This window comes from Pristiophorus japonicus, chromosome 15 (genome assembly GCF_044704955.1).
Source record: "Pristiophorus japonicus isolate sPriJap1 chromosome 15, sPriJap1.hap1, whole genome shotgun sequence".
Classification (NCBI taxonomy): Eukaryota; Metazoa; Chordata; class Chondrichthyes; family Pristiophoridae; genus Pristiophorus; species Pristiophorus japonicus.
Genome location: NC_091991.1, coordinates 114,701,638 through 114,713,661, shown reverse-complemented (window position 1 = coordinate 114,713,661; position 12,024 = coordinate 114,701,638).

Here is a 12,024-nt window from a genome sequence, read left to right as displayed (position 1 = left end):
CCTTGAACTTGTCTTGATTCATATCACTGAATCTTGGAGCTCATGTAATAAGAATTAGGAGCAGGAGTAGTCCATTCGGCCCCTCGAGCCTGCTCTGCCATTCAATGGGATCATGGCTGATCTTCAACCTCAACTTCACCTTCTCACCCTAACCCCATATCCCTTGATTCCCTTAATGTCCAAAATCTATCGATCTCTATCTTGAATATACTCAACGACTGAATCTCCACAGCCCTCTGGGGCAGAGAATTCCAAAGATTCACCACCTTCTGAGTGAAGACATTTCTCCTTATCTCAGTCCTAAATGGCCAATCCCTTATTCTGAGACTGTGAACCCTGGTTCTAGACTTCATGGCCAGAGGAAACATCCTCCCTTCATCTACCCCCCTGTCAAGCCCTGTAAGAATGTTGTATGTTTCAATGAGATCACCTCTCATTCTTCTAAACTCTAGAAAATAGATGTCTAGTCTACTCGATCTCTCCTCATAGGACAATTCCCCCAGCCAGGAATCAGTCTGGTGAACCTTCGTCGCACTCCCTCTATGGCAAGTATATCCTTCAATAGGTAAGGAGACCAAAACTGTACACAATACTCCAGCTATGGTCTCACCAGGGCCCGATATAATTGCAGTGAGGCATCTTTACTTTTATACTCAAATCCTCTTGTAATAAAGGCCAATATACTATTGCTTTCTTAATTGCTTGCTGTACCTATATGTTAACTTTCAGTGATTGGTGTACAAGGACACCCAGGTCCCTCTGAACACCAACATTTCCCAATCTCTCACCATTTAAAAAATACACTGCTTTTCTATTTTTCCTACCAAAGTGGATAACTTCACATTTCTTCACATTAAATTCCATTTACCATGTTCTTGCCCATTCACTTAGCCTGTCTAGATCCCCTTGAAGCCTCTTTGCAACCTCCTCACAATTTACATTCCCACCTAGCTTTGTATCATCAGCAAACTTGGATATATTACATTTGGTCCCCTCATCCAAATCATTGATATAGATTATGAAAGCTGGGGCCCAAGCACCGATCCTTGCAGCATCCCACTAGCTACAGCCTGCCAACCCGAAATGACCCATTTATTCCTACTCTCTGTTTTCTGTCGGTTAACCAATCCTCAATCCATGCTAGTATTACCCCCAATCCCATGAGCCCTAATTTTGTTTAATAACCTCTTGTGTGGCACCTTATCGAATGTCTTCTGAAAATCTAAATACACCACATCCACTGGTTCCCTCCTATATATTCTACTAGTTACAACCTCAAAATATTCTATCAGATTTGTCAAACATGATTACCCTTTCATATATCTGTGTTAACTCTGTTCAATCCGATTATTATTTTCTAAGTGCCCTGTTACCACGTCCTTAATAATAAATTCTAGCATTTTTCCTATGACTGATATCAGGATAACTGGTCTGTAGTTCCCCATTTTCTTTCTCCCTCCTTTCTTAAATAGCGAAGTTACATTAGCTACCTACCAATTTGCTGGAACCATTCTAGAATCTATGGAATTTTGGAAGATGACAACCAATGCATCCACTATTTCTATAGCCACCTCTTTAAAAACCCTAGGATGTAGGCCATCAGGTCCAGGGGATTTATCAAATTTCAGTCCCATTAATTTCTCCGCTACTATTTTTTTACTAAAACTAATTTCTTTCAGTTCCTCATTCTCACTGGTCCTTTGATTCTCCACTATTTCCAGGAGGTTTTTTGTGTCTTCTTCCATGAAGACAGACACAAATTATTTGTTTAATTTCACTGCTATTTCCTTATTCTCCATTATAATTTCTCCTATCTCAGCCTATAAGGGACCCACATTTACTTTCGCTAATCATTTCCTTTTTACTTACCTATTGAAGCTTTTACCGTCTGTTTTTATGTCTCTCGCTAGTTTACTCTCATTTTATTTTCCCTTTCTTTATCAATTTATTGGTCCTTCTTTGCTGAATTCTAAAATCCTCCCAATCCTCAGGCTTATTGCTCTTTTTGGCAACATTAAAAGCCTCCTCCTTTGATCTAATACTATCTTTAACTTCTCTTGTTAGCCACAGTTGGACCACTTTACCTGTGGGGTTTAGGCATTGCTAGCCTGGGAGTTGATCTTATTCATGCTACTGGGTCTTGGCGCTTCAGGCAAGTCTTCAAATTAGAATCTATTCCACGCTACAGTTAATCTGGTTTACAATCCTGCGGCCCAACTTAAACATGCCACAGAGTTCTGAACACAACCTGAACTGGACTGAAACAGAAAGGGAGACAATTGTGAATTAGGAAATTTCACACCAAAAACTCAAACATCAGTAGTGAACACTTGAGAGCATCTTTATAGGACAAATGAATGACAAACTCAAGGGGCATATTCAATGTTCATCTTACATAAGAACATAAGAAATAGGAGCAGGAGTAAGCCATACAGCCCCTCGAGCCTGCTCTGCCATTCAATAAGATCATGGTTGATCCGATCATGGACTCAGCTCCACTTCCCTGCCCGCTCTCCATAACCCTTTATCCCCTTATCGTTTAAGAAACTGTCCATTTCTATCTTAAATGTATTCAATGTCCCAGCTTCTACAGCTCTCTGAAGCAGCGAATTCCACAGATTTACAACCCTCTGAAAGAAGAAATTTCTCCTCATCTCTGTTTTAAATGGGCAGCCCCTTATTCTAAGATCATGCCCTCTAGTTCTAGTCTCCCCATCAATGGAAACATCTTCTCTGCATCACCTTGTCAAGCCCCCTCATAATCTTATACGTTTCGATAAGATCACCTCTCATTCTTCTGAATTCCAATGAGTAGAGGCCCAACCTACTCAACCTTTCCTCATAAGTCAACCCCCTCATCCCTGGAATCAACCCAGTGAACCTTCTTTGAACTGCCTCCAAAGCAAATATATCCTTTCGTAAATATGGAAACCAAAACTGCACGCAGTATTGTATTGTATGGGATAGGTTCAACTTTCATCTGTTGGGGAGGGGTTGTTATTCTCCATAATTAAATGACCTGCAAACAAAATCATAATGTTATGTAATTATTTAGCTTTGAAGCAATCAATTTCTGAGAATACGATGTTGTTAGCTGACAATTAATTACAGAGAAGGATTTTGGTTAATGAAGCTTTTAAAGAGCAAGCCACGTGGAATTACATAGGATTACATCGGATATACGACACAGAAACAGGCCATTCAGCCCAACCAGTCCATACTGGCGTTTATGCTCCACTCGAGCCTCCTCCCATCTTTCCTCATCTAAATCTATCAGCATAACGCTCTATTCCCTTCTCCCTCATTTGCTTGTCTAGCCTCCCCTTAAATACATCGATACTATTCGCTTCAACCACTCCCTGTGGTAGCGAGTTCCACATTCTCACCATTCTTTGGGTAAGAATTTTCATCTGAATTCCCTTTTGGATCTCTTGGTGACTATCTTATATTGATGGCCTCTAGTTATGCTCTTCCCCACAAGTGGATACATTCTGTCTGTATCCACTCTATCAAAACCTTTCATAATTTTAAAGATCTCTATTAGGTCACCCCTCAGCCTTCGTTTTTCAAGAGAAAAGCGATCCAGCCTGTTCATCCTTTCCTGATATGTATACCCTCGCATTTCTGGTAACATTCTTGTAAATCTTCTCTGTACCCTCCCCAGTGCCTCTATATCCTTTTTATATTTTGGCGACCAAAACTGTACGCAGTGCTCCAAGTATGGTCTAACCAAGGTTTGATTCATAACTGCACTACTTTTCAATTCTATACCTCTAGAAATAAACCCTAGTGCTTGGTTTGCTTTTTTTATGGCCTTGCTAACTTGTGTCGCAACTCCATTTGCCAATTATTTGCCCATTCTGCAAATTTATTAATGTCCTCCTGTAATTTGTTGCAGTCCTCCTCAGTATTGACTATCCCCCCAATTTGGTGTCATCCGCAAATTTAGAAATTGTGTTTTTGATTCCAAAGTCTAAAGCGTTAATATAAATTGTGAACAGTGGTCCCAGCACTGGTCCTTGTGGAACACCACTACCCACCTTCTGCCACTGTGAATAGCTACCCTTTACCCCTACTCTCTGCTTTCTGTCTTAAAGCCAGCTAGCTATCCATTCTGTACTTGTCCCCTGACTCCGCATTCTCTGACCTTGTTCATCAGTCTATTATGGGATACCTTATCAAAGGCCTTTCAAAAATCTAGATAAATTACATCTACTGCATCACCATTGTCTACTCTCTCTGTTACCTTTTCAAAAAATTGAATAAGGTTGGTCAAGAAAGACTTTCCCTTTTGAAATCCATGCTGACTATTTGTTGTTATATTTTTGGTTTCTAGATGTTCTTCTATTTTCTCCTTTAGTAGGGATTCCATTATTTTTCCTACCACCGATGTTAGACTGACTGGTCTATATTCCCTGGACATGTTCTATCCCCCTTCTTAAATATAGGTATTACGTTAGCTATCCGCCAGTCCTCTGGCACTACACCTTTTTCTAACGAATTATTAAATATGTGCAGTAAGGCCTCTGTTATCTCTTCCCTTTTAAAATGCGTGGCTGCAATCCAACCGGACCAGGAGTTTTATCCTCTTTGAGTTTGATTAATTTATTTAATATATCCCCTCTTTTTGTTTTAAATGTACTTCTCTCATTACTAATCTCAGCATCCAATGTTATGTCCACCGTTCTATCTCACCTGGTAAATACTGAAACAAAACAATGATTTAATATTTCTGCCATCTCTCTATCATTACTTGAAGTATCCCATCTATCCCTTAATGGCCCTATTCCCATCCCAACCTTCCTTTTTTATTGATGTGCTTGTGAAATATTTTACTGTTTTGTTTCATGTTCCTTGATAATTACATTTCATAGTTCCTCTTTGCCTTCCTAATTGTTTTTTTGACTTCTCTCCTAATCCTTTTGTATTCTCCCTCATCATACACTCCGCTGCTGTCTATGTACTTAATGTATGACTCTTTCCTTACCCTCTATTGTTCCCTTATGGCTTTATTCGTCCCTGGAGTCTCATTAGTGTTTAGTTTGTTCTTTCCTTTTAGCAGAATATATTGTTCCTGCACTCTGTTGAACACAGTTTTAAATGTTTCCCATTGCTGCTCTACAACTATTTTATTGTTTACTTTAAAATTAAAGGGGGGGTCACACTCCAAAACCTTTTCAGGTGACCCCTTTTTTTTTTCTGAGGGTACCAAATCACAAATTATACAAGTGCCCCTGACTAAAAGGGATGGTGGGGTGGGTGGGGGGGGGGGGGCATTAAAACTGGCAAACATAGACAAATTAACCTTTAGACAAGTGGTTCAAATTAAAATTTGGCTGCCGGGGGTGATGATGCACTCCAGTCCCTCCAGCGCACATCTCTCGCGGAAGGTTGCGAGCGTACCGGTGGACACCACGTGCTCCATCTCCAGGGACACCCTGTAACCGCGTAAGAGAGGCAGGCAGTCAGGCTGAATGACACCCTCGACTGCCCGCTGCCTGGACCGGTTAATAGCCATGCACAGGGGCAGTCCTACGAGGAGATCCTCCGGCTTTCCCGCTCCCCTCCACGCCGGGTGCCCAAAGATTAGGAGCGTGGAACTGAAGTACTGCCAGAAATTGTGGAGCAGCCTCTTCAAATAATGGAAGGTACGCATCCCAGTACAAAGCTCGCCGGGACCAGGTGCAAAGCAGCCAGAACCCAGCTTGTAAATACCAGTGTCCAGACCCTGTGGTTTGGGCTTTGTGCGCCACCTTGTGTCTCTTTCCTGTATGTACAAGCCCCAAACTGACCTCGGACCTTGTTACTCACATGCTGATCAGCTCACTGCATACTCACAGGCCCGAACGGTGGAATAAAATAGAGAGGATCGTCTGTGGCATGTTTAATACAAATCAAAGATAAACACTCTCTCGGTGGTTATCAGGTCCCCTATTACCTATAAATGTCAGGTACTCAGAAAAGGTTGATAAATTTATAGATTATAGATAACTGGCCAGCCATAAGTATAACTCAATCGAGTTTTTTGATGAAGTAACAGAGAGGGTTGATGAGGGCAATGTAGTTGATGTGGTGTACATGGATTTCCAAAAAGGTATTTGATAAAGTGTCAGATAATAGGCTTGACAGCAAAGTTGAAGCTTTAGAATAAAAAGGACAGTGGCAGCATGGATACGGAATTGGCTAAGTGACAGGAAACAGAGAGTAGTGGTGGACGATTGATTTTCAGACTGGAGGAAAGTATACAGTGGTGTTCCCCAGGGTTAGGTTCTTGGACCACTGCCTTTATTGATGTATATTAATGACTTAGACGTGGGTGTACTGGGCACAATTTCAAAATTTGCTGATGACACAAAATGTGTAAGTATAGTGAACAGTGAGGAGACTAGGGAAAGACTTCAAGAGAACATATTCAGGCTGGTGAAATGGGCAGACACGTGGCAGATGAAATTTACTGCAGCAAAGTACAAAGTGATACATTTTAGTAGGAAGAATGAGGAGAAGCAATATAAACTAAAGGGTACAATCCTAAAGGGGATGCATGAACATAGAGAGACCTGGGGATATTTGTGCACAAATCGTTGAAGGTGGCAGGACAGGTTGAGAAAATGGTTAAAAAGGCTTAGAGGATCCTGGGCTTCATAAATAGAGGCATAGAGTACAAAAGCAAGGAAATTATGATGAACCTTTATAAAACACTGGTTCGGCCTCAACTGGAGTATTGTGTCCAATTCTGGGCACCACACATTAGGATGTGAAGGCCTTAGAGAGGGTGCAGAAAAATTTTACAAGAATGGGTCCAGGGATGAGGGACTTCAGTTACGTGGATAGACTGGAGAAGCTGGGCTTGTTCTCCTTAGAGCAGAGAAGGTTGAGAGGAGATTTTGATAGAGGTGTTCAAAATCATGAGGGGTCTAGACAGAGTAGATAGAGTAGATGTTCCCATTGGCGGAAGTGTCGAGAACCAGAGGACACAGATTTAAGGTGATTGGCAGAAGAACCAAAGGCGACATGAGGAAAAAAATTTTTTACGAAGCGAGTGGTTAGGATCTGGAATGCACTGCCTGAAAGGGTGGTGGAGGCAGACTCAATCATGGCTTTCAAAAGGGAGTTGGATAAGTACCCGAGGGAAAAAATATTTGCAGGGCTACAGGGAAAGGGCGGGGGAGCGGGACTGGCCGAGAGCCGGCATAGGCTCTACGTGCTGAATAACCTCCCTCTGTGCTGTAACATAGAAACATAGAAATTTACAGTGCAGGAGGAGGCCATTTCGGCCCATCGTGTCCGCGCTGGCCGACAAAGAGCCGCACAGCCCTTGATCAGCAGTCCTACAGGTTACATATAAACCTATGAACAATGATGGAAAGGCAAAGAGCACCCAGCCCAACCAATCCGCCTCACCATAACTACGACACCCCTTATACTAAAGCATTCTACACTCCACCCCAACCGGAGCCATGCGAAATCCTGCAAGAGGCAAAAAACAGATAAAAACCCAGGCCAATTTAAGGAGAAAAAATCTAGGAAAATTCCTCTCCGACCCATCCAGGCGATCGAAACTATCCCAGGAGATCACCCTGGCCGTATCCTATTCCCTGCAGTATTTACCATTATATCTGCTCCGTCCAACAAAAGGTCATCCAGTTTAATCCCAATTACCAGCTCTAGGTCCGTAACCCTGCAGGTTGTTGCACTTTAAGTGCCCATCCAACCATCTCTTAAAAGTGGTGAGGGTTTCTGCATCCACCACTCTTCCAGGCAGCGAGTTCCAGATCCCCACAACCCTCTGCGTAAAGAAGCCCCCCCTCAAATCCCCTCTAAATCTTCCACAAACCACCTTAAAACTATGCCCCCTCGTAATAGACACCTCCACCAATGGAAATAGACCCTTACTATCCACTATGTCCAGGCCCCTCAATATTTTGTACACCTCAATTAGGTCTCCTTTCAACCTCCTCTGTTCCAATGAGAACAAGCCCAGCCTATCCAATCTGTCCTCATAACTAAGATTCTCCATTCCAGGCAGAATCCTAGTAAATCTCCTCTGCACCCTCTAGTGCATCAGTTCCATCCTATAATACGGGAACCAGAACTGTATGCAATACTCCAGCTGTGGCCCAATCAAAGTATTATACAATTTAAGCATAACCTCCTTGCTCTTCTATTCTATGCCTCGGCCAATGAAGGCAAGCATTCCGCATGCCTTCTTAACCACCTTATCCACCTGGCCTGCTACTTTCAGGGATCTGTGGACAAGCACTCCAAGGTCCCTTTGTTCATTTACACTATTAAGTGGCCTACCGCTTAATGTGTATACCCTTTCCTTATTAGCCCTCCCAAAGTGCATCTCACACTTCTCTGAATTAAATTCCATTTGCTACTGCTCTGCCCACCTGACCAGTAGATTGATATCCTCTTGCAGCTCATGACTTTCCTCTTCATTATCAACCACACAGCCAATTTTAGTGTCATCTGCAAACTTCTTAATCATACTCCCTATATTCAAATCTAAATTGTTGATATATAGCACAAAAAGTAAGGGTCCCAGTACTAAGCCCTGCGGAACCCCACTGGAAACATCCTTCCAGTCACAAAAACATCGATCAACCATTACCCTTTGCTTCCTACCTCCAAGCCAATTTTGGATCCAATTTGCCACTTTGCCCTGTATCCCATGGGCTTTAACCTTCGTGACCAGTCTACCATGTGGGACCTTGCTAAAGTCCATATATACTACATTGTACGCACTACCCTCATCCACCCTCTTGGTTACCTCCTCAAAAAATTCAATCAGGTTAGTCAGACACGATCTTCCCTTAACAAATCCATGCTGACTGTCCCTAATCAATCCTTGCCTTTCAAAATGCAGATTTATCCTGTCTTTCAGGATTTTTTCTAATAATTTTCCCACCAGAGGTTAAGCTGACAGATCTGTAATTACTCAGCCTATCCCTTTCTCTCTTCTTAAACAAGGGCAGTCCTCCAATCCTCCGGCAGCATACCCAGATCCAAAGAGGAAAATGATGGTCAAGGCCTCTGTTATTTCCTTTTTTACTTCGCTCAACAGCCTGGGATGCATTTCATCTGGGCCTGGGGACTTATCTACTTTCAAAGCTGCTCAACCCCTTAATACCTCCTCTCTCACTATATTTATTTCATCCAGAATATCCCACTCCTCCTCGATAGCAGTATCTGCATTGCCCCTTTTCTTTGTGAAAACAGATACAAAGTATTCGTTAAGAACCCTTCCAACATCTTCCGTCTCCACACAAAGATTAGCCTCATGGTCTCTAATAGGCCCTACCCTTTCTTTAGTTACCCTCTTACTCTTAATATATTTATAGAGCATCTTAGGGTTTTCCTTAATTTTACTGGCCAAGAATTTCTCGTGCTCTCTCTTAGCATTCCTAATATCCTTTTTAATTTTGCATCTTAACTTTCTATATTCCTCTAAAGATTCTATAGTATTTAGCCGTTGATATATGTCATAAGCGTCCCTTTTTTTCTTAATCCTCCCCTATAAGTCCCTAGACATCCAGGAGGCTGTAGAATTATTTTTCCCAGCCTTTTTCTTTAAGGGCACATGTTTGGCCTGAGCCTTCCCGATCTCCTCCTTAAATGCTTCCCACTATTCCGACACTGATTTACCCACAAATAGCTATTTCCAGTCCACTATGGCCAAATCACTCCTTAACTTAGCAAAATTAGCTTTTCCCCAATTTGGAACTTTTATTCCAGGCCTATTCTTGTCCTTATCCATAACCAACTTGAATCTGACTGAATTATGGTCACTGACACCCAAGTGCTCTCCCACTAATACCCCTTCAACCTGCCCAGCTTCATTCCCCAAAACTAAATCCAAGATTTCCCCCTCTCGTGTTGGGCTTGCTACATACTGACTAAAAAAGTTCTCTTGAATGCATTTCAAGAATTCTGCACCCTCTATACCCTTCACACTAAATTTATCCCAATCAATATTTGGACAGTTAAAATCCCCTACTATTATTACCCTATGGTTTTTAGACTTCACAGCAATTTGCCTACATATTTGCTCCTCTATCTCCCTCCCACTGTTTGGCGGTCTATAATACACGCCCAGCAGTGTGATCGCCTCTTTTTTATTTTTCAATTCGATCCATATGGCCTCATTTGATGATCCCTCTAACATATCATCCCTCCTCACCGCTGTAATAGTTTCTTTAATCAGTACCACAACCCCCCCCCCCCCCTTTTTAACCCCCTCTCTATCCTGTCTAAAAATCCTGTAGCCAGAAATATTGATCTGCCAAACCTGCCTCTCTTTCAGCCATGTTTCTGTAATGGCTATAATGTCATACTCCCAAGTGTCTACCTCGCTCTTAGCTCATTTGCCTTATTCACTATACTCCTTGCATTAAAGTATATACCATTCAGCACAGGAAGACCTCCTTGCTTACTACATACTAAGCCCTGTTTCCTCTGTCTTACAGATTCGCTTTCTAGATTCTTGCTATCCAATTTCTGCTTTACTTCCTTCCCTTTTGAATTCGTTCTCAGGTTTCCATCCCCCTGCCAAGCTCATTTAAACTCTCCCCAACAGCACCAGCAAAACTCCCCGTGAGGATATTGGTCCCGGTGCTGTTGAGGTGCAACCCGTTCCGATTTGTCATCACCATCATCATCATCATAGGCAATCCTTCGGAATCGAGGAAGACTTGCTTCCACTCCCAAAGTGAGTCCTTTGGTGGCTGGGCATTCCAATATGAGAACCACAGACCCTGTCACAGATGGGACAGATATTCGTCGGGGGAAGGGGGGAGGGGTGGTGGGACTGATTTACCACACGCTCCTTCCGCTGCCTGCGCCTGACCTCTTCACGCTCGTGGCGTTGAGATTCGAAAAGCTCAACGCCTCCCAGATGCACTTTCTCCACCTAGGGTGGTCTCTGGCCAGGGACTCCCAGGTGTCAGTGGTGATGTCGCACTTTACCAGGGAGGCTTTGAGGGTGTCCTTGTAACGTTTCCACTGCCCACCTTTGGCTCGTTTGCCATGAAGGAGCTCCGCATAGAGCAATTGCTTAGGGAGTCTCATGTGAACTATGTGGCCTGCCCAGCGAAGCTGATCGAGTGTGGTCAGTGCTTCAGTGCTGGGGATGTTAGCCTGGATGAGGACACTGATGTTGGTGCGCCTGTCCTCCCAGCCTTTGGCCGCTTGTGGAAAAGAGTGTTCGAAGACAGGCTCTCAAACCATCACCAAGCTCATGGTCTACAGGGCTGTGGTAATACTCGCTCACTTGTATGGATCAGAGTCATGGACGAAGTACAGAAGACACCTCAAGTCGCTGGAGATATATCACCAATGATGGCTCCGCAAGATCCTGCAAATCCCCTGGGAGGACAGGTGCACCAACGTCCGGTTTGTGCAGGTCCCATCTCCCCCAGAAGCAGTCCCAATGCCTCAAGAATTTAAAGCCGTCCCTCCTACACCAACTTTCCAGCCACGTGTTCATCCTCGCTATCCTTTTATTCTTATACTCATGAGCACGTGGCACCAGTAGTAACCCAGAGATTACTACCTTTGAGGTCTTACCCGTTAATTTTCTTCCTAGCTCCCTGAATTCTTCCTGTAGCTCCTCATCCCTCATTTTACCTATGTCGTTGGTCTCGATATGGACCACGACATCTAGCTGTTTACCGCTCCACCACCAGGATGCCCTGCGTCCGCTCTGTGACATCCTTGACCCTGGCACCAGGGAGGCACAAAACCATTCAGGAGTCACGTCTACGGCCGCAGAAATGCCTGTCTGTTCCCCTAACTATAGAATCCCCTATCACTAGAGCTCTTTTGTTCTTCGTCCCTCGCCCTGTGTAGCTGAGCCACCCGCGGTGCCTTGGAATTGGCTCTGGCTGCATTCCCAGAGGCACCATCGTCCTTAACGATACTCAGAAGTGAATATTGGTTTGAAAGCGAGATGGACTCGTGGGGGGACTCCTGCGCTACCTGCCTAACACACTTACTATGTCACCCACTTTCCCTCCACCTGCT